Source organism: Amborella trichopoda, chromosome 11 (genome assembly GCF_054954075.1).
Source record: "Amborella trichopoda isolate Santa Cruz 75 chromosome 11, AtrichopodaSantaCruz75HAP2 v2.0, whole genome shotgun sequence".
NCBI classification, from domain to species: Eukaryota; Viridiplantae; Streptophyta; class Magnoliopsida; order Amborellales; family Amborellaceae; genus Amborella; species Amborella trichopoda.
This window is the reverse complement of record NC_142346.1, coordinates 12,423,230-12,447,719: the sequence shown is the minus strand read 5'-3', so window position 1 is coordinate 12,447,719 and position 24,490 is coordinate 12,423,230. Positions and strand designations below refer to the sequence as shown.

Here is a 24,490-nt window from a genome sequence, read left to right as displayed (position 1 = left end):
TAGAAATTAAATTCACCCAAAACAAACAAATATTTTTTCTTGTTTTGGTTATGAGAGAAGATTATTTCTTCCCCGTCTTGAAATTCGATTTTTGAAAACAAAACAGTATTTTGAAGCTCTTCTTTTTCTTCTTCTTTTGAATTACTGGTGCTTTCAGTTTCAAAATTGCTAGACAGTCTAGGAAAAAATGGTATTGTAATGTTTTTGAGAGGTTTCGGTTTCTATTTGAAGATAAACCTTATGTTTCAGATAAATCTCTTAATTCAGAAAATCGTGCTGCTGGACTGCTGGGTACTTATTGACTAAAACTTTTGGTTAAAGTTCTTTGGTCTGAAAAGTACAAGTGTTTCCCAGATGCTTGAAAAGTTATAGCCTGCAGGACTGAGCTGTACTTTTTAGAAAAACTGTCAACCAACCAATTTTTGGGAATTTCCAAATCCTTCCTGTTGATTAACCGGGGTTGGATCTCATTATCAAAATTTCGTGGTTCGAAAAGTTTGACAAACATGTTATCAATGTTTTTTGTTGAGGTTTGAGTTTTGCTTGTAAGCTCGTGAATGGCTTTCCACTTAATTGCAAAGTCGAAACTGTTGTTCGTCATACCAATGTTTTTGGTCTGAATCAAAATTCTCACACTATCCTGGATGTTTTTATCATAGATAGAAATGAAATAATTCGGTTTTGTTTTAAACCAAAATTTTCCCCTGACAAGATTAGATTGAATGCCTCCTATTATTGCTTTAATAGGGGCATTGAATCTTTTGTCCAAAACAACGAAAAGGATTGGTGTGTCAATAACTTGTCTGAAAAGTGCAGTGATTTCAATTAAAATAATTCCTATGTGCATGTATCTCAACCTTGGAAACTTTTTGATTATTTTGGAAATCCTGCCTTTGTCAAAAATAGGGATTTCTACAGAACCATTTTCAATTGCTCTTGCAGTGGTGTTTCCACTGAAGCGCTCAAAGTGTCTGATGTTCGAGAATTGGAGCTTCGGCATCCATTAGATTTCTTCCTTTATGAGATTTTTCAATTTCTCAACCTTTTCTTTGTCGATGAAGAATTATTCTTGAATTACATCACCGAGTTTTACAACTTGTTCAGAAATCTCAGAGTTGTTCTCCGAGTTTTCTTCTGAATGCATCATGAAAACATATTCATCCTCTTCTTCCACATCGCTGTCAGATTAAGAGACAACTTCAAATTCAATTTCATCTTTAGAGATTTCTTCTCCAAAGCATATTTCAAAATTGTTTTTATCAAGCATTTTGATCATCTTTTTTGGCATTTTTCCCTTTTTGGGGGCAGTTTGGTGTTCGTTGCAGATGTAGCAATGGCATGAACTCTTACGTTTGATGTTATTTTTTCTAACAACATACATTTTCTTCTTGTTGAACTTCTTACTCTTATCACCTTGATATTCTGGTTGACACAGGTGCTACCACATGCGCCTGCTGCCCAATAGTGTTACCATTAGAAAAATGGGAACGAATGAAAAGCCCATTACATGCAACCAACATTGATGTGAACAATACTCTCATAGAGTACATAGCCAAAAACATTGCCATTTGGTTGGGAAATAAAAAATTTTCCATCCCTAAGATACTATGTTTTCTATTCATGCATGGATATTTTATTTTGGGAAACAACTTTTTATAAAACCATTACCCAATTGAGATCAGTTTGGATTCTCACCTCAACAAGTAGGCCTGTAATCCAACTTTAATAAGTAGGGTTGAACCCTTCTTCACTGTCCATTAATTTGGATGGTGATGATTTTTTGCAAAGGGTAACCGAGCAACCAAAAGCCCAGTTAACCCTGCCCTCTCTCTCCCAAAAATGAGTGGGGAGAGTTTTAAGACCATGTTCTTGGGTGTTATGGAATTACCGACATTTTGATGGTTTCAAAAAATTTCTATGTATAGTCAAAATTGCTTATTTAGAGTAAAAAATTGTTTATCTGGTGGTTTAATTTTCAAATTGTTGCCATGATTTTCTTGGGGACATTGCTTTTGCGGTTTGCTATCAAAACATTCCATTGAAAATCTGGAAATTGATAAAAACGATGAGAGTTCATTATTATTTATTTAATTGAAAATTTTGATACCCCTATCTTTTCTTAAGGAAAAAGGCACATTAGAGTTTTTTTAATCTTATGGAGCCTTCTAAGGATCAAAACTGCTTTTAAAAAAAAAGAGTATGAAGTAATGAAGCCAATTTTGGGTAATTTTTTGATCAGTTTAGGGATAGTAATAAAGAGTGAGAGAGAAGGGTTAAAGGGTTGAAATATCCTTGCCATTGTTGTGCTGAAACATCCTTGCCATTGTTGTGCACTCACTGGGATGGGAATTAAAAAGTTGAGAGAAAAGTTTGAGAGGGTTAAGAAAACACACATGACTAAGAACCAACAGTCCTAAGATTCTATTATTGGAAATGTGCAGAATCTCCACTGTTTAAATAAATGGACGGTAAAGATGGATGTAGCCCTACGTCAATGAGTTGGGCTAGAGCCTTGTATAAAGCGCATCCAATAATAAAAGGGAAATGTTTCTATTTGATCCCAACAACATCTAAGTTATATGCGGCCCCATTTTTTAGTCGTTCGATCTGAATCGAACGGTTACGATTGTTCATGCCACAATGTCATGTTTTATTTTACATTTTTTTCCACAAAACATTTTTAATGAAATTTTGGGCGTCCCATCAGAAAATTAGGGCAAACCTGGAAAAAATATAGAACAAATATACTATATAAAATACTGTTAAAAAAAAAATTATGTAAAAATAAATGACAAAAATACCCCTACAATTTTCAGGGGATTTTGGTAACTTTTATTGTCAGAAATATTTTTTAATATTTTTATCATGTCCACGCTTGTTAGATCTATGCATGCTCCAAATTTTACTTCAAAATTATTTGTATAATAAAAATAAAAAATGAAACACTATCAACCGTTTGATCAAAATCTAATAGTTAAGTACTAACTTGTGACATTGTGACTCAAGCCATTTCAACAATCTCAGCCATCTATGATGACATGATTTCTGAGACAAAGGGTCACATATACCTTTTTAAAAATCCCTGACACAAATACCCCTTTTTCTTAAAAAAAAAAAAAAAAGATAGCAAATTTTTAATTTTAAAGCCCCCAAAACGAGATAACCTCCCAAAATTGGGACACCATGACTCCTGGTATTTCTATTATGGTATTACCGTATCTCCAAATTGGGACAGAAAGAAACGACACATAAGCACGAATATCATGCATCATGACCGTTCATTCACGAAATGAACGTTGTAGGAAAAAGGCCAAAACGAGCAGGTATCATGCATCATGACCGTTCATTCACGAAATGAACGTTGTAGGAAAAAGGCCCGTGCATCATGATCGTTCATTCACGAAATGAACGTTGTAGGAAAAAGGCCAAAAAGAGCATGTATCATGCATCATGACTGTTCATTCACGAAATGAACGTTGTAGGGAAAAGGCCAAAAAGAGCAGGCATCATGCATCTTGACCGTTCATTCACGAAATGAACGTTGTAGGAAAAAGGCCAAAAAGAGCAGATAGGTAAAAATTTGCACCAGCCGGGAATCGAACCCGGGTCTGTACCGTGGCAGGGTACTATTCTGCCACTAGACCACTGGTGCGGATATACGGCAAACTAAACGTCTAACATAATCTCATTTTTTAGCTAAATTGTCCGGAAACTGAAGATTTCAGCTTCCCCGGAGGAACAAAAATTAGTCAAAAAGCTCTGGCGGAAAGAACTAAAAAATACCCGCTCACTCACTATCACTGAGCAAAGAATTCCGTTCTCCTAATCTCGCCATGAAAATTTAAAACCCTAATATGTGAGCTCCATGGTCCTGTGTTCCTTCTTTCTCTTCATCTCATGTTAATGGAGGATTCTCTACAACTGAATCCTGGTACAATGGATCAGGGATCAATTTCAAGTGGGGTTGCAGTAGTGGTTTGCATGACAATGGCTCTCTCTTACGTTTTGGTACTCTATGCTCCGACCTTTATGCTTCGATTGCCTCCTCCTCTCTCTCTTGAGAAGGAGGCTTGCTTGTGCCTCCATTTCAACGGCTGCTTCACTTGTCGCCTGTGTCTTCCTCCTCCCTGTAAACCCTTAGTCGTCTTTTAATTATGAATGTAGTTTGGTTGTGTGCGATGCTTTGATTGAATGGTGTATGAAATTTTTATATGGTTAGGGTTTTGTGTTTTCGTATTGTACTGCACACTGTTGTTTGATGCCATGTCTCTATGGTGAACTTTTGCTGGAATTTCTGCATAATTTATAAAATTTGAGCAAGATATAATGCAGAACGGGGTGTTCAGTTTTTAAATTTAAAATAAGTTGGTAGAATTCATTCAAAAAAAGTGGTGGAATTGATGGAATGCTACCAAAAATCCAGAAAGAATGTAAAAATCAGCATCGTAAGGATGAAGTCAGTCATGCCAGGAAATCATCATTTTGCCTTTTTGTTTTTTTCTTTTCATTATAGAGTTACTGTAAATATTATAACATTTTACTTATATGATTACCCTTTGTTTAGCTGCAAATAAAAATGAATTTTCAGGATGCAGATGCCCATCTCTTGAATTTTCACAGAACTCGTCTGAATCATTTTATGGTTTGGGGTACTTTGACACATCTGAAAATTCACTGGTCGCCAATAACTGGCAAAACGACTCATCGCCATTAACAATCTCTGCCAAGATGAAGTACTGCCATCCTTGACCCCCAAAAGTACCACTTTAAAATCTAAATCAACCACTAACTTTAGCCTCTCCTGCTAAAACCTGCCCCAAATTTGGTCACCCTGACTAAGTTCGCCACCATTTGTAACCGGGTTCCAATATTTCCACTCTCTTTTCAAGATGTGGGGCTACTCTCATATGCAAACTAACGTCGATTGATTTCTCAAATCTCTCTTTCTATCCTCCTTCAAGCCCCAATTCTACCATGACCAATAAACATTTAAAACTAGAAAAGAAAGATGAGAGCGAAGGAAAAGAAGTGAGAGACAGACATGGATAAGTGAGTCAACAATATGGGTTCATTGTTAAGAGGTGCATAGTCATAGCAGATTGAGGGGAGAGTGGTGAGAGAAAAAATTGTTTGGAGACGAGGGCTTCTTCTTTCACATGTTGTGGAGACATATCATAGAATCCATGACCAGTATGGATTTCTGAGTTTTGAGATGGGGGTCAAGGACTACAGGTTATGCTAGAGAGAGAATGGATTAGGAGTTTGGAGGTGGGCATTGGGGAATAAGGGTTTAGAGAGAGGTTTGAAAATTTGAAGATGGAATTAGGGAAGATGGGTTTGGAAAGAGATTTTCATTAGGAGATTTGGGAAGACTTTATTGCAGAGATTGAAAGATCGAAGAGGGGTTTACAGAGGGAAGGTTTCTTGGTGATGAAGAGGTTGATCTTGGGCTCTCTAAGCTTTTGCTTCTTCAAGCTTCAAAGAGAGAGAGAGAGAGAGAGAGAGAGAGAGAGAGAGAGAGAGAGATGTTTTTGAGGGGTTGGGTGTTTTGAGTGACTTGAGTTCGCAAGCACCAAGGGATGAGTGAGGTTCCAATTGAGAGAAAAAGAGGTAGGCAAGTGAGCTATCATTTCATCGTTTTTTCTCACTTGCAAACTCGCTCATCTGTCGGCGCTCGAGAACTCAACACACCCCACCCTTTAAAAAATCAACTCACTCTCACTCTCTCTTACTCTGTCTCACCTTCCTGTTCATAGAACTCAGAGCTCTAAGAACCTCAACATCTTCATAAGCAAGAAACATTCTTTCCTTAAAACCCCACTTCAGGTCTTTCAATCTCTACAAGAAAGCCTTCACAACCTTCCTCCAAAAAAATTCTCTCTTCTGACCGATCTTCCTTGGTTCCAATCTTAAAATTCCAAAACCATATCTCTCTTAACCCTCATTCCCCAGTTTCTAACTCCAAACTCCAAATCCATTCTTTCTTTAAACCCGTGTTCCTTTATCCCCATTTCAATACTGAGAAAACATATTTTTCATGGAGTCTATGATATTCTTGTGAAATTGAGGTAGAATCCCCTAGAGAAAGCCCTCTTCACCAAGCTGCTTTTTTTGTACCTACTCTCTCTCCTATATATGCTATGACCATGTGCTTCAACAAAGATATTCCTCTTAAGAATGACCCCAAATTGCTGACCCGCATCTCTTTCTCTTTCTTCTCGTCATTCTCTCTCATATTTTTCTTCTAGTCTTTGATGCTTGTGGGTTATGGTAGAATTGGGGTTTGACGGAGGATAGAAGAAGATAGTTGAGAAGTCAATGAACATGGATTATCCGAAATTAGTCTTATATGGAGCCTAGTGAAACATTATCGTGGATTTAATCTAGACAGCCAAAATTGATGTGGGTTGTTGGGTGGGCCGAATATTGTTGGTTCTTTGGACCAAATTTAGTGGTGGTTGCTAGGAAGGTGGTGGTTTTGCTTTGAGAAGAGGGTGGATGTTACTGGTGGTTTTAGAGTGGTATTGATGGTGGTGTTGCTAGAAAGTCAACATGATTATTGGTGGTGAACTGTTTAAAGGCAACCTAACTACTGAAAACCTCAAAAAGAATTTCAATGTAGCTTGTGAAAATTCAATGGTTGACAACCTGCGTTTTAAAAAAAGGCATATTCATTTCATTTGCACACAAACAAGGGGCAAAGATCATCCTAAGTTCATTTACGAAACCGCCCTTACGAGGAGCACTATTGAACATTTCACTCATATTTTTGTCCTAATTTCATAATGCCCTCAAAGCATAGTTCCATAATGGGTTGATGCATTAGATATTGTTGGATGGGCAGTTTTCAAATTTTGGCCCTCCATCAAAATGGAAGTGCTTTTTAGGAGACCATCTATGTATATTAGTATTTTTGAACACCAATATCTCACTAAGTAAACCACCGTGATATTAGCATTTTGAAATACGATATCTCACTAGTCACCTTGTCAGATATTGGTAGTTTGAGTTCCATACTTCAAGTATCTTAGGTATGTCAAAGTTTCACAAGAATATTGGGTTGTCCAATCACCAATATGTCCCCAAATAAGTTTCCCAAGAATACTGGTTTTCACAAACCAGTATCTTACTAAATATCTTGTAAAATATTGGTTTTATTATAGCATTATCTTGTAGGGTGTTTAGATTGAGATAGTGGTATATGCCGTATGTGTAAACACCCATACCTCACATAGGTGCATTTCCTTAAAAGCACTTTGATTTTGGTGGAGAAGTAGGAATTACCCTTCCATCAAATGTGATCCCTTATGATGTCTAATTGATGTGTGCCTTGATGGGCCTTTTGAAAGTAGGACGAAGGAAATGACTAAAATGTTAAATAGTGAATTTTTTGGGTGTGATTTGATAAATTTCCCATCATTCTATGATGGAGTTTTTATTCGTAAGGTGTTCTTTTTGACGCCAGCTAATTGTCTTGGTTAAGCCAGTTCATATACTGTTTGTTCATGACTATTTGTTGTTAATTGTAACTCGTTTGTCAGAAACCAAGTCGATGGATCAATTTCATATTCTTTATCCAAATTGACAGATGAAAAGATCTTGGAATGCATCGTCAATCTTTCGCATATATGGCATTCGACACGACCATTTGGTATGATTTCAATATGTTATTGTAGCATTTTTGTCACACTTGCAATCTGTATGAAGGAATTGGATGAAACCAGTTATTGTCACCATTTGGTATTCAGGGAGGGAGGGGAACAAGGGAGAGAGAGGTTGCTTATTCCATCTGCTAATCGCTCTTATGTCTGAGTGAGAGAGAGGTTGCTCATGCCAACTGCTGAATCCCTTTTTATGTGTCTATTACAGTGGCAGGCTGGTCTTTCCTCTTTTGTTGACTTCTCTTCTGTATTATTGACTGCAAGGAAGCAAGAAGAATCCAATGGGGAAGGTGATTCATTGGCCAGTGGTTTCTCTCATGGGTTTTTTTGAGAGGATTAGTTCTCTCACTTCCAATGTGTTGGCTTGGCGTAATTATGTGGGGGTCAGTAAAATTTTCCCTTTGTATTATGTTCTCCAAACTGTCATTGATTTATGTGGTGGTGGTATGTGTAAATGAGTAAATCATGGATTTATTCAAAATTCAAGGATTTTTGTTATTTTTTTATTTCTAAATGTATATTTAAATAAATGAATTGTGGGAGAACACATGGTCAGGAACTAGTTTTCAATTGGTTTACTAGAATATATGACTATCATACTCAGTAATATATATCTTGGCCATGTTATTGAGGCATAAAAGACTATCTCCCAAATTTCATTATTGTTCATCACCTTTAGATGGCAGTGATTTTTACTGTATTGAAAGCAATAATTCTTATTGTAAAAGCAATTTCTTAAGTATTGTGGTTGATATGTATCTTTCTTCCATATTATATGTGATCTATTTTATATGTTTCAGCAATTAATTTCAGTTCTTCATGGCCACCATCCATAAGAGTTCTGCATGATCTTGTAATAGCATATAGAAGTTATGATTGTTTTCTTTGTTTATGTATGACAGAGGGAGCACTACAAGACCTTTCCTTCTTTCTTGTCTATGCAATAAATGAGAACCTCATCAATCTTATGCTTTCCATAATGATTTTTGACTTAATGTATACACCCCCTCCCCAAAAAATAAGAGGGAGAGTTTGTGTCCATATGTCTGTACTATGTCTTTGCAAATATTACCTTTTGTTTTGTGAGAAGATGGAACCATATATGTTACATTATCATGAGATTAAGGATTTGGATAATCCCATGTACAGGCACCGCTTATTGAGGAGTTGGTTTTCAGAGCATGTATGATAACCCTTGCTTCTTTGTGGAGGATTCAGTACATATACCATCGTATTTTTGAGCCCGATTTTTTTCAGCTTGGGTAATTTGTCGTTTCTAATATGCTAAAGGAAAATTTGGTAAATTTTCGAGTTACCCTCTTTGTAGAGATTGTGAAATTTTCTTCTATGATTACTGTATAGGTTTTTTTCATCTTCAGGCATTGAGTTCACCTGTGATGCTTCCTAGGTTTGATGTGATTTGCCCTTACCTTTTTATTAATCGTACGCATGAGCAGATAACTCTTGTAAAGGATATGTGTTTAGCGAAATCATGAATTTTTAGCAAGATTTAGTGTTAATAGTGGCAAACATGTGAACATGAATTCGATGGTGGATGTTGTCCCAAACTTGAGGCAAGCTGGTCAGATGTTCGGTTTTGGGTTTTAAGCTACTATGATGTAGTGGTCCTCCCTTTTTTGTACTTTTTTACTTATTTATTAATACATTTTGTTACAAATAAGAAACTCTACCATTAAAACATCATATTTTATCAAGCAAAAATAATGAAGTGAAGGATGTTTCCCAAGTTTAATTTGATATCATATGATACAATAAAACCATTTTTTGTTTGATAAAATAACTTTCTGCACAGATACAAGAATTAAAACTACCATGAGGTACATGAGCTATTATTGATGGAAAATCCTATTGGAAAAGGGAGGACGTTCCTAAAATCATTAGTCGAATACACGTGCCATCAAAAGAAAATATAGAATCATCATCATGCCTTTTCCCAGTTAATTGGGGTGGGCTACACGAATCCTGGTCCTCCATTTTGCTCTATTAAAAGCCATACCCCATCTCTATTTCGCCCACCCAGCTCTAATTCCGTGTGCGACATCTTCCTCATTTTCTCAATTTTTCTGGATTATCGACCCAAGATGTTGAAAGTGCGGTCTTTTTTGTTCTTCCTGGCCGTCAATCTTAACTACTTCCTCGTCTCTATTCCTATTAATACTAAACTTATATTCTATATACTATGTCTTAGTCCGGCTAATTTTAAAACCTTTGGATTCTAGGGCATCCCTCCAAAGTTCATAATCAGCAAATACAATAATCAGCAAATAAATATATAAGAGGACAACGATTAATAGAATTCATGAGATCTCAAGTTAATCCATCATAGGGCCATGAAAACAAAATCAATAAAAGATGAGTTTTTTTTTAGCTCAAAAAATGACTACATATGCACAAGCAAAAGGACTATAAATCCAACCATCATAAAACAATGTAACGTGTATTTTAAAATATAACAATTCTTAATTTCTCATATAACAATTCTTAATTTCTCTTAGACCTCTGCTTACTCTAAATTTGCTTCAACAATTGGAAGAAGCAGTTAAAAGTAAATAAAAAGTAAAAGTATGTCAACATACCTTTTTGGGTGGATGTACAACTTGTCAAGCTTCAATAAACTGAAAAGAATACTATGTGGGGTTAGTATAAAAATTTGGCAATAAGAAAACAAAATCTATAAACAAAGCAATGAAGAGAACTCTAAAAGATAATATGTACTAAATTGCATAAAACTAATTATAAAAGATAAAAATAAAAGAACAATAAAGGATTTGTAAGATAGGAGAGAGGTTGATGTATTGACTCTTTATTTGACTCATAAACTCTCTCTCTCTCTCTCTCTCTCTCTCTCTCTCTCTCTCTCTCTCTCGCCCCAAAATCTTTTTCTGTACATGCCTCTCTCTCCCCCTTAGAATTACATTTTGATCTTATCATTTTCTCCGCCTCTATCCCAATCAAATTCCTATCTCTAAAGGGGATTATACCATACAGTATCTCCCTTGTATCTTTTATTTAAAATTTACTCTATTCATCTAAACAAACTATCTATCTTTCTTGGGAAATTCTTTCCCACAATCTCTCCCCTATATCAAACTCTCTATCTTGCTTGGGAAATTCTTTCCCACAATCTCTCCTCTATATCTTCATCGGAACTTAGATCTAACAAGGAAAATCTATGCCTTAAAACTTTTCAGAATGCCTCACCCTAAACTCTCTTTCTCTCTAGGTCACCTATCCTAAGCCCTCTGTCAGAATAGGGTCCTATTCGTATTAAATGACATGTAATTTACCCTTGACTGCGGCATAATATATGTATCATAGATATCATAAGCGTTATAAACATATACTAATTGTCTCATCTATCAAGGAGAGGCGAGGAAAAACAACACCAGGAAGTACCCTTTGTTTGTGAGTCTGTCTAAAGATTACATGCTTTGCTCAATTTTTGGCTCATTAATTCATGAGAGGTGCATTAGCGGACCTCTTCCAACAAAAACAAGAAAAAAAGAAAAAACGAAAAAGAAAAGGCAAGTTTAGCTTGTTTGACTTCTTAGGACAAACTTCAAGGGCCCGAACCCTTGACCTCCATCAACTGATATGCCTCCCACCAAGCCAATGGCCAAGGGACATTAATAGTAGATACCTCTCCAGATGTATACGTATAATCGTTAGTGTGTAAGACTTGCACCTCTATTTAGTTATTTTTCCTTTTATTTGAATGAGATCTGGTTCTCTCTCTCTCTCGTACTCGCTCTCTGCTCGTGTGTGTGTGCGTGCGTGCGCGCCGCATGCGGAATTGAGAAATAAATCTTCTGCATTAAATCAACATGTTCATCTTTGCGAATTTTATATACTTTTGGGCTCTGCCATGGCCTTGATGCTTGTGTGTGTGTTAAAATGGATATTGCATCACATAGAAGGCATTGGAATTGGGAAATAAATCTTCTGCATTGAATCAACATGTTCATCTTTGCGATTTTTCTATTCTTGGGCTTTGCCATGGCTTTGATGCTTCTATTCCAGTTCCTGCTATAGTTAAATAATTTATGGGCTCGTATTTTGGTGGTTCTCTTGTATTCTTGAGGCCTCAGATATAGGTGCCTAAAGGATCTCAGTTGTTATCAAATTGTTTTTTGTTGTTTGCAGCACACGTGAATCGTTTGTTGGAGCTATACTATGACCAAAGGATCAGCTTTTCAATGTCTGTTGGTATATTTCTCTGCTTTATCAGTATTACTTCCTCGAACTTTATCTTCCTCTGGTAGTTCCTTAACTGAAGTAATGCTTATTGTTGATAGTTCTATAAGATATTTTCTTGTTGTCAAAGATTAATTGTGCTGTAAATGCATTTGTTCATCTATTGAATAACATTTGTCCTAAAAACAAATCTATTGAATGACATGTATAACCCTTAAAGATTTGAGCCATCTTGGAGTTCCTCATCTGAATTTTTGTTTTTTGTTTTTTGGTTCCTTGTCATAGAACTATGTCTCGGAAGACAACCTTATGAGGCTGATATTATTTGTTTATATTCACAAAATTGTTTTTTGACAAAGGAATAAGCTTAGAACAAGCTTAGAATCATTACCGCATGCATGAATGAAGCACCATTTTTCTCTCCACTTGCATCTTGATAGGAGGATGATTTATATAGTCTTGTTACTTTGCTTCTCTGTGCTGATTGCTAATTCCATTCTCCATTCAAGTTTTAGGCTCCTTTGAATGACCAATGGGGTTTTCTATTACTATTCATTGGCTCGCAGACTTAGTTGGAAGCAATGTTTAAAAAAGCAGATCAGTGACGCGAATCGGTCACACCTATACCCATGTCGGATCGATGAATCGGTGGATTGGCTCGGAGAATCAGCAATTTTTATCCCCAAATATTTTAAAAAAATCACTATAAATCTCTAAAAATAGAATTCTTTTAGTTTCTAAAAGAATTTAGGAGTGGTGCATTATGTACTCCCATTACTTTGTAAAGATAGGTGAATACTAAGACGTTGTTTTCCTGTATGGAAGTCTGTATAATTATTGACAATAATATAGTATTATAATATTGCATCAAAATAATTTAAAAATATTATAAAATGCTTCCATATTATAAGATTAAAAAACTAATCTCTCATATCAAGTGAAATCAATATCACATCAATGTATCAAACATTTATTAAGTCGCTTTACTCATCCAAAATTATCACAACCTAACTAACTATAATATTATGTTTTGAAATTGAAATTGTTGGTCAATATTTTATAATTATCTTACTATATAAATAAAAATAAATTTGAAATTTGTCTTATAATATCATCTAGCTTAAAAATCTAATTTATAACTATAAAAAAAATATATATATTGTATAATTTATAATATAAATATATTAATAAATAATATAATATGATTATTAATTAATAATTTAGAGCCTTGAGCACCTAACCATGGATTTGCTACGTCCAAGTTAATAAAATTCATAAAAGAGGTTGGAAGGGGTTAAATGCAAACAATGAAAGCCATACGTGTCTTTTGCACTTGCAGCTGATGCCATAAGAGGATATTTTCATGAAGGATTTGGGGTGCGAGGGAGAGAGACGGAGATGCGAAAGTTTCATGCGCGGTGAAGAAATGAGACTTGTTCCCACATCGAAAATTTCGTTGAGCTATCATATGTAAAAAAGGGCTCACAACTGGCTTAAAAGGTGTACATGTGAATTGTACAGGTGGTTAGTGGTTGAGTGGTGTGGCCCCACGTGATGGCACTTGGTGGGGGACACAATGTGTCGTTTGTTTTATAAAAAATTTTAGAAGTGCCCCATCCCTCATGCAGTCCCGTTTCATGATGTCAGAACCAATATATAAACCGGTGATGTGTCCGAGTTTTGATCGATTTTTTATGTCATCAAGCGATTCCCTACATAAAAATGATCGAATCTCGTTTGTCGTCCCGATCCAGGACGGTTTGGATGATACTCGATCCGGATCGCCCGATTCTGGATCGGGGCACCGAATTTTCAAACACTGGTTAGAAGAACAAGAATATTTAAATTCTATAGTGAAGTGTAAGAACTCTCTTTGAATGTTTTCTCCACCAAATTCTCTGCAAGTCATTTGATCTGTTCTCATCAGTGTTTAAAAACTCAAACTCGGCCTCATTCTCTACTAAACCTGAGTCGATTCACTGCATCAAACAATAAACTTCGAAAACTTGGTGAGTTATCAAAACTGTGTGAAAGAGGTTTCAGAAATAATTTCTCGATGATGGAAATGGAATGTAGGTCAATAACCAAGCACACTGCCATGCTACCACCCTAGAAGAGATCATATGTTGGTCAAATCAACCAAAAAAAAATATGAATGAAAAATTTGGGTGACATCCCAATTTTTTTGTTTATACCAGGAAGGTCAACAACTGAAGCTTTTTTCCTACTTAGGCAACTGATTGAGAAGTTTAGGGCGAACGGAAAAGACCTCCACATGGTCTTTATTGATCTAGAGAAAGCTTCTGATAGAGTACCTCGAGATTTGATTTGGCGGGTGTTGGAAGAGAAAGACGTCTCTAGACATTACATTGACTTGGTGAGAGATATGTACGATGGAGCGGTAACTAGTGTACAAACAACTAGTGGAGAGAAGAGTGAGTTTCAGTGATAATAGGTCGACATCAAGGATCAGCATTGAGCCTGTACCTCTTTGTCTGTCATGGACAACTTAACTAGGCACCTACATGATGACGTACCTTGGTGCATGTTGTTCGCAGATGACATAGTTTTGATTGATGAGACCCGAAACAGCGTCAACGTAAAGTTAGAACTTTGGAAGGATGCTTTAGAATCCAAAGGTTTTACATTTATCGGACTAAAAGAGAGTATATAGAGTGCAAATTTAGTAATAATAAGAGTAGAGACGAGGAAGTAGTTAATATTGACAGTCAGGAAGTACAAAAACGATCGCACTTTCGATAATCCAGCAAAATAGAGAGATCGAGGAAGATGTCACACACAGAATTAGAGCAGGGTGGGCGAAATAGAGATGTGCAACTAGAATTTTATGTGATCGCCGCATACCAATGAGGTTGAAGGGCAAATTCTATAGGACAATAGTGAGACCAGCTTTGCTCTATGGGACGGAATGTTGGGCAGACAAAAAACAATGTACCCATAGAATAAGTGTAGCGGAGATGGGGGGATGTTGAGATGGATGAGTGGCAAGACAAGAAGGGATAGAATTCGCAATGAATCTATTCGAGAGAATTTAGGCGTGGTACCAATAGGCGATAAAATGAGAGAGAGTGGACTTATGAGGGCTGGTCATGTGCGATGCCGACCAAGTACAACACATGTTAGGAGGTGCGAATTAGTTCAAGTGGAAGGATTGAAAAGGGCACGGGGTTGACCCAAAAGGACGTGGTTGGAAGTAATTCGAAAAGATACAAGGACTTATGGCCTTACTGAGGATATGGCCTTTAATAGAGCAAATGGAGAAGCAGGATTTATGTAGCTGACCCCAATTAATTGGGAAAAAGCTAAAATGATGATGATGAGGAAATTTGAGCTTTTCCTAATCAGAAATGAGTTTGTATTCATTTGTTTATGGTATCATTAATCCAAGCGTATAACAGACATTCTGCCTCAAATTTCCTCAAAGGTAGTGCTGATATGATTTGTGAGTGATAAGCACTTTTCAGGAGGGGTTTGATGAACGTACCTTGTCTCTGCGTCATAACTGATCATTTGAGATTTGATTCATTATTGCATGGATGGAGTACATAGGAGTTTTTGTTTGTGATCATTCTCTGGAGCTTTATTTTAAACGACCGATGCAGTTCGGGACTTAGGTTGGTCCAGTTCCGAGTTGTTAAAAGTTGGATATAAAATTTACTGACTCAAGCAAGTCTAGTGAAAAACCATGAGACTGAACAGGTTCCTGAGCAGAGTTCACATGGGAAAGTCTTGAGTTTACTACTGAGATTCAAATGCTGCTCTGTAGAATTATAAGTTTATGTGAATCTTACATTTCCTTAGGGTTTGTAACTTTGTATAGTTTGGTATGATTTCCTTGGGGTTTCTTTTGTTCATCTTAATTCATCTTACAACATCTAAGGTTTAGTTGCTTCTATTATTTGTTTGACAGGTCTCCAACAAGGTTATACTGTAATCTTTGGTTGCTACACATCTTTTCTCTTCATTCGAACAGGTTCGTGAAACTTAGCACTGAATTTTCTTTCTTATTTGTTGTTGATATAGACCTGGGAACACATTGGTATGTAGATGCATTCTTTGAGTTATCATATTGCAGTTGTGAAGGGGCTGATTTGAAATTAAATATGGGCAATGTTCAAACAGTGAGATGTGGCCGCCTAGGCGGTTTGGTGGCCTGGACGCCTAAGCGGTGTCCAGGGTTGTTTCTTGTAGAAATATCTAAAGAAAAAAACATGTAAAATGTCAAAAAATATAAAAAAGAAAACAAAAAAAATAAAATATGAAAATATCAAAAAACAAAAAACAACAAAATAGCAAAACATCACACATTATACCCCCAAAAAAAATCAAACCGTAATTTAAATCTTCTATTGCACTAAGCTTTTCAAAACAAATTCAATATAGGAACATTTCGAGCTTCAACTACAAACATGTAAAAATATTATAAAGGAAAAGAAAAAAGTACAAGAATATCAAATGATTCAAATCATAATATGTTATACCAAAACAATTATAACATCCTAATTAAAATATTGTAATGCACTAACCATTTGTTAAAATGAAACTTATATCAGCCTAAACTGATGATCTTTGGTCGCCAAAAGTCCTCTTATGCGACCACTCCAAGCTCCAAAAACTCTCTCAAAGTATTTCTTTTGTTTTCACAACAAGTTGAAAAAGTTGAAATTTTTTTGATCTTCCAAAAAATCTCAAATCCCAAGCTTTTTGACAGTTTTTCTCTCTCTAGTATGCACAAGAGGGGTGGTTTTTGGGTATTAGAATGTCCCCCCCAAGCCTTTTCCCCCCTTTTTAGAGGGGAAAAATTTCAAAAATGCTCCTGGCCGATAGCATATTTCCACCCTTAACCACCTTGTCACGGGGCATCGCCTAGGTGCTCCTAGGTAGCTTCCCTAGGTGCCACCTATGCGTCCGGGCAGCCAAATTTTCGAATTATGAGTATGGGTAGTAATTATGTTTTCATAATCGACTTTTAGTAATTGTTTTAGCTGAAAGGTTTGTAGAATATATTTCTTCTACATGTATGGCTAGGAGAAGAGGTGAATGATCTGGTGATTATGATGTCACCGCTTTGTTGCTTCTGGCCACAAAGATTAATTTTGTAATTTATGTGCAGGACATCTAGCTGCACCCATTTCAGCTCATGTGTTCTGTAATGTGATGGGATTGCCATTGATCTCATCTACTAGAGGAAAAGGTAACCTAAGTCCAATTACATTCCTTTATTGATTCCAATTGAAATTAATTGTCTCATTGTGTTCGGGATTTTCATTTATCAAGCAAACCCTATCACCTTTTTTTAGAAACAAGTTTTTCTTGCACTTATTCAACCACTTACATTTTACTACAAGTACTAAGTGGCTAAGGATAAAAATAGCCATATCTGTTGTTGATTATCCATTTGCTCTCACTTCTAAATAAAGAATGTCATTCTAGGTGCTGTTGGTATTGCTAGAAGTTTACATGTTTGCTCTTTATTTATGGTTATTTGGAGGTTTTTATTCATTAGGTCATTCTAGGGCGCCATATGATTCTTTGGTATTTCTCTTGCATTTCAATGTTCTGAATTTGAGTTTGTGTCTCGCACATGCAAATAACATACACACATGTTCAACATTTGTCTAGGACTCCTCTGAGTCCTGAGACTCATTCTAGGTTCTTACTTAAAAAAGAAATGAAAATTAAAGAGTGACATGATCAGATTAGTGAGATAACCGTAGCTCTATTTTGCTTCGATTGGAAAATGTCTTATTATCTCCATCGTGAATTTTCATTATACTTTCTGCTCTCCTATATTATTGTATATTCTCATTGATTAATGATATCGTCGCCTTTCTCCAAAAGAAAAGAACACAATCAGATTAATGGAGGGATACATGTAAGTAAAATATCCTCTTTTGGAGCAAAAAGTAACTCCAACTCCATCTCTATATCAAGAAAGTTCATATTTTGGTCCAGGCTCTTAGTTAGCAACTGTTCCATCGGCACACCATATAGTTGTTGAACACCTTATGGCTAAAGTGCAGCAGTAAGAGCTGAACCATGTTTAATTGGAAGGCACCTTGTTGACTCTGTTTAAGCACCATTTTCAAACCACCTCAAGAATCCAGACTTTTGTTTTTGGCCCTGTAAATGGTGGTCTCAAGTGGCATGGAGACCATTCAAAGATTGGATAGAGAAGATGATTCTACCAGGTAATCATGTCATTTTAGTAATTGTAGCTTTGGTGTGTTTTTGGGTTGTCAAGGGAAGTCCTGCGATGGCTGCAAACTTGATTTTTTCATTAGCTGTTAGTACATTTCTTTTTAGGGGTTGGGTGTATGTGATGATGTAGCATTTTGGGATTAGTGGAAGGAGAAGAATTGTGGGATTTTATTTTCTTCTTGTTTCCCCCTTTCTTGGAGACATTGCCCTTTGGCCTAGTCATCTAGGGGAATCCTAAATGTGATAGAATGGGTGTTGTTATACAGGTTTCCGTGCACCAGATCCCATCAAAACTCATTTGCGACATTAGAGAAAGATCAAGGTCTGACACTTCCTAGGAGATTTGGTTCCGTCTTGGAAGAGACTTGGATATAATTGACTATGGCTGTTTTCAAAATGTAAGGCAAATCCGCAGGTTGACTATTTCGCTAATTGGCATCTGGCCATAATTTTTGGAACTCAGCACATATTTGTAATCCTGTGTTTAGTGCTCGCAAGAGAATGGGCTCTAAGTAGAGATGGTCACAGTGGGTGGTGCCACAACATGATGTTTATAGTTCCATTCTCACTAAGTTCTAAGTTAACATTCATACATATAAAGAAAAAAAGAAAAGTGTAGTGCTTGTAAAAATTTCAATGGCCTAGTGTAAAATATTATTTTTTCACAGGAAAATGTACCTTTACACAGGTAAATAACTGTACATTATTTCCAATGTTATGCTGATTGTGTATGAGCTATGTTACCTAGACACGGGTTTGTGTGTCTATTTATCACACAAATGAGTGTCAGAAATGTGAACCCCAAAAAGCAACATCTAGACATGACACGTCTATATAATATACAAGTATCTACATAAATGTGTACATCGATATGTATATATATTAAAAATCTATGTAGTTATTTGCATTTACACATACAACAATTCATGTCATACAACTATAGTAAAGCATCCCAAAAATAAATAAAAAATTAAATTAATAGTCCAAGTTGAGACAAGGACAGGTTTTAGACTTTGTATGACCAATGTACTATAAGCTGTAAATTCTACCAAATACAAATACAACACTTTCTATGACAAGAGTATTATAAAATTTAAATAATATCAAATATTAGTACAAGCTTTTAAAACTAAGAAAAGTCAATTGCTAGGACAAAGCAAGGTACAATACAATTCATGCTACTAATGGCAAAAAAGATGGAACAATAAGGATTTTACATGGCACAAGGCACAAAGAGTATGAAAGAGAGAAAAGTTGAAGAAGAGAGATGAATATCTTGTGGTGCACAACTTGGAGAGGGAGAAACCGACAGTCCAAACTAGTGGTCCACAGCTTGCAAAGGGAGAAACTAATTGGGGAGGGAGAAACCTTAGAAAGTTTCATGGTAGTTGGCATAAATCGTAGTTTTTTATTTATAGTAACAATGACTTATGGAAACCTTAATTAACTAATAAAAATGTTTTTTAATTTTTATTCTAAACTATTTATTTTATTCTAAAATACTTTTACTAACACTCTTCAATGAAGAATGAAGTTTTTTAAAAAAGAAATGTCACTTTAAAGAAAAGGAAACGTGTTTAAACAAGGGATATGGTAGTGGGCACTTAATAGAGGTGTCGTATGCGTGTCCACGAGTGTCGACATGCGTGTCGGTGTCCGCCAAGTGTTGACACATGGTCAGACCCCCAAGAGACACGTGTCTATGTTTCATAGTGTATGAGGTTTTGACACAAACTCAATAATTTGGTATAGACCCACACTTTTTATTTATTTATTTTTTATTTGATTTCATTTTTTTGATTTTTGATTTTTTAATTTACCAAGGAGTGGCCTGCATACTCTGTGCAATGGGATAGCCACATGCCTAGGCATACATGGACTGCCTATCACCCATGACCCACAGGGCTTTCCTTCCCATAAACTTTCAAACATCCCCGGTGTGGGACAAATAACAGCTAGCTGAGGTTTTCTAAGATGTAAAACATCACTGATGCCATAGTGGGCATTTGGTGACGGAGATGGCACACACATTCCAAGAAGGAATATGCAAAAAATTTGTCCCTATTTTGTAGCACTTTCAACAGGAATAATTGCTATTGAATTTGAGTTTGTGGATCAACCAGGCAAAAGGTTTGTTTCATTTGGTTTTCCACTTGTTATCAAGAGTCTTACGACTTTCATTGATTCCGTGTTGACTTATTTCTTTGTCAACCCATCGCATGTTATCGTTTTTCTAGAGAGAGATGTTTGTATGAAAATCTAGAGTGAGAAAACAAGGGGTTTGTTAATGAACCCTATTACCCAACATATATGTTTATATGCAACTCTTTTTGAGAGAGAGAAAAAGAGAATGTCGGGAGCATATTTTTTATTCGCTCTCTTGTATAAAAGCCAAGCTAGGAGTATTTTTAGGACTTCAAATTTGGGGATGTAACCTCTTGAAGCTATAGATCAACCTCCAAAAAAAAGTTGCATGTTCAATGTACTTGAGAAAACCCTATAGTAACAAAGAGAGATATATAAATTGTTGACATCCAGACATGAAACAAGTTTTTAGTATTTATGTATTTTTGATAACATAATGATAAACCATAACGTAACCCCCCCATTCTTTTTGGGAAACCTAAGAAACTAGGTTTTTAAGAAATTTTGGCAATTTTTTGAAAGTTTTATAAGGCTGGATCAGCCCGAATTGGCTGATCCATTGGTGTGGACCGGTTTTCTAGATGGCCAATCTGCCCTGCTTTTCTAGGTTTTCAAACACTGGGCACATATATTTATGTCCAAAGGCATACATGCTAAAACATTTGTGGCAGTTGAGTTTTTTAAATCTTTGGAATGTTCTCTTTTATGAAACATAGACATCTTTGGAATGTTCTTTTCTATGAAACATAGACACACGTATATTGGGGTCTGGCCATGTGTTGACACTTGGCGAACACCAACACACATGTCGACACTCTTGGACACACATACGACACCTCTATTAAGTGTCCATTTTTTAGACATGTTTCTTTTTTTGAAAGTGACATTTCTGTTTTTAAAAACTTCATTCTTCATTGAAGAGTATTTCTTTTTAAAAGTAACAAGCATTTTAGAAATAAATAAGTGGTTTAGAATAAAAAATTTAAAATTATTTTTATTTGTTAAATTAGGGTTTCCATACGCCATTATTATTATAAATAAAAAATACGATTTATTTCAACTACTATGAAACTTTCTAGGGTTTCTCCCTCCCTAATTAGTTTCTTCCTTTGCAAGCCATGGATCACTGGTTTCTCTCTCCAAGCCTGTGGACCACTGATTTCTCGCCCTCCAAGCTATGGACCACTGGATATTCATCTCTCTTCAACTTATCTCTTAGCCATTCTCGTTATGCTTTGTGCCATGTCAGATCGTTATTGTTCCATCCTTTTTGCCATTAATAACATGAATTGTATTGTACCTTGCCTTATCCTAGTAATTGATTTTTTCTAGTTTTGAAAGCTTGTACAAATATTTTGATATTCTTTAAATCTTGTAGTACTCTTGCATAGAAAGAGTTGTACTAGTATTCGGTAGAATTTAAAGCTTGCAGTACTTTTGTCATACAAAGTGTAGAACTTGTCCTTGTCTCAACTTGGACTATTAATTTAAATATGTTTATTGTTTGGATGCTTTACTATTGTTGTATGACATGAATTGTTGTCTATGTAAATGCAGATGTGAACTATACAGATTTTAATCTATGTATATATAGAAATAGTTTAAAAAAAAAATATGTTTATATAGACATACGCATTTATGTGGATACTTGTATATTGTATGGACGTGTCGTGTCTAGATGGTATTTTTTGGGGCTCATATTTTTGATACACGTATCCTTGTCATATATAGACACGCATGTCCGTGTCTGTGTAACATAGGTTCTCTTTGTTTTATATCCATGGGAATTTGATATCGAAATGTCCTGCATCACGTAGTAAAATATATGTAGGTTTATGAACTTTTAGCCTCATAGAGTTCTTTGTTTCAGACCAAGGACACGATTCTTGACTAGATGGAAATTCTACCCTTTGAATAGTTGGATATTATCTAGGGACGTGCATATGTTTTATGGAAAATTATGCCTTCTTTCTTCCACAGGAAAATATATATATATATATATATGGGTTATGTTAGGGTGCTCACACTTCTATACCCTTGTTTGTACATGGAGAATTTGTTAATAAGGGTGTTTTTAGTCATTAGAAGGGTGTGATGTCATCCCCATGGGGTGTGACATCACCCACATGGAGTATTAAATGCCGCTAATGTGCTCCATGTGGATGACATCACACCCTCCTAATGACCAAAAAAACCTTTATTAAAAATATTCTTACATGTACAAAACAAGGGTATAAAAATGTCCAAAATTGTTGAGTACAATGATAATGTGTATATATATATATATATATATATATATATATGCCTTCTTTTGAATGTATTTCTACTCCTTTTAACTGCAGTCAGTTTTCTTGGAAGAGACCCGAAAGATAAGGTTATCATGTAGAGGAATAACAGAATAAGTGATTAATTCAGTCTAGCAGTTGGCACAACTTGAGTGAAAATTTTCCTTGGAGCTTGCTCACTCTTCACTCCTAAAGCTTGCCTCCGCTTTGCTTTTGTCATCTTCACCGCCATGTGTTGAAATTTTTAGTTTTTCCTTTCTTTATAATTTACAAAATGTTTTGTTATCGTACTATGAAAAGAGCAGGTTGTATATTTAGTCTACTTATGAGTAAGAGTTATGAGGCATATCCAGATGATTATCTTAGATTTATGATGCATGTTTACTGCTCCTTAGTTCTTAGGTTCCCATATTTTCGGGTTGTATTCTATAATTTAGTAAAACACTTATTGATTATTGAATAAATATTTAAAGAGAATTGTTACTAATGCTATTACAAGGGAGAAAAGCATGCCGAGGATGTGCTGAGCCCTTGGCAGTTGTACCGTTTAGCCCCATGATGATGCGGAGGATGTGCTGAGCCCTTGGCAGTAGTACCGTTTAGCCCCATGATGAAGTCTTAGACTCCGTTCTCACCAAAAGTTAGGGGCCCAAGTCCCCACTGACTTACCCAAAAAATAGAGAAAAGCATGCTTGAATGTCAAGCCCTCTCTCCACGAGGCTACCCTCTATCTCACTTTGTTGTTATCACGATACACTTTTCTTTTACTTGGCATATTATAGGGCAGGGCACTACCACTCATTTAGGTACTATTATTATTGGTAGTTAAGAAATTGTGAGAAAAAATTACTGGTAATTGACTCTTTTATTCTGTATTTCTTTTTCCTTGGTAAAAGTTATGCAAGTTTTATTGACAGTTTAAATTTACTTTTTTTATCAGCGACAAGCAGGGCTTTTATGGTTGGGGCTTTGGGTTTCTTTGTATTCTTGTTGCCAGCCACACATCCTGGTTTATATAATACCAGAACAGAACATTGCAATTGTTGGCATGGTTATTGCAATTGGAACTAAGCCTGAGAAGCGTGCCAAACATTATGTAATTATGAAATGTTGAATGTGTACTTGTATTCATTTCTGTCTTCTTGTTTTGTGAATTGAGCGTAGGCATTTGGCTCCAAGTATTGTATTCCGGTTTTCACGGATGAAAACATGGCTCTGAGAAACTACAAAGAGCAAGGAGGCTTAGAAATTGAGAAGCTGCACGAGTGAGAAGCTTCAAGAGTAAGAAGGCTCTAGTAGTAGTAGTAGTTGATCAAAAGTTTAGGGTAAATTACACTGATCCCCTTCTATGTTACATGGATTCTTCGACAAGGCCCCGTACCGTGTTGGAGACATGGACATGCGTACCGGTAAGGATGCCTTCTGGATTTGCAGCTGGATTGGGTGTCATATGTTTTGTGCAATTTTTTATTTTATTTTTATTTTTATTTTTATTTTTTATTTTTTAACTTTAGAATTGTGGTGTATCGTATTTTATACTTGACATTTCTTATTTGCCATGATATCATGAATGGAATACTATGAAGTTTTTGCTAGTTTAAGTATATATCGTGCATGTATATATCATGTGTGTGTATATCTGTGTCGCCAAATCCTACTTTTTAGGGCACGTAGAATCTGACACCTTGTATCTGTGTCGTACACTTGACACGCCTACCCCTCCATGCAATATAGATTCACTTGTATGTACAAGAAACAATTGCATCTCACAAAATCTGGAAGGAGCCCTTGTTGTTGCTACATTGTTCTTGGGCAAGAGGCCCTTGCGCCCTGCTTAGGGCCGAAAATGCCCCTCATTGAGCCCTATTAAACCCTATTGGAGCTCATTTTAGAGAAATCTCAAAAAATTAGATTTTTGTGATTTCTATAGGATCAATTGTTTCTTAAAGTTGCAAGAAATCG

At 35.9% G+C, this 24,490-nt stretch overlaps 1 non-coding gene and 1 pseudogene across 2 annotated transcripts; one reads left to right on the top strand and one right to left on the bottom strand.

Annotated features, from left to right (window-relative positions):
- Nucleotides 1-3,581: 3,581 nt before the first annotated feature.
- Nucleotides 3,582-3,652, bottom strand: TRNAG-GCC (transfer RNA glycine (anticodon GCC)). The gene has a single exon. It is a non-coding gene; the product is annotated as a tRNA-Gly (tRNA).
- A 209-nt stretch (nt 3,653-3,861) lies between these two features.
- Nucleotides 3,862-24,123, top strand: LOC18426951 (CAAX prenyl protease 2-like; annotated as a pseudogene). The gene is made up of 8 exons (XR_016044359.1): nt 3,862-4,008; nt 7,589-7,651; nt 7,926-8,044; nt 8,811-8,923; nt 11,826-11,888; nt 15,808-15,870; nt 17,011-17,091; nt 23,469-24,123. The product of XR_016044359.1 is annotated as a CAAX prenyl protease 2-like (transcript).
- The last annotated feature ends 367 nt before the right edge of the window (nt 24,124-24,490 follow it).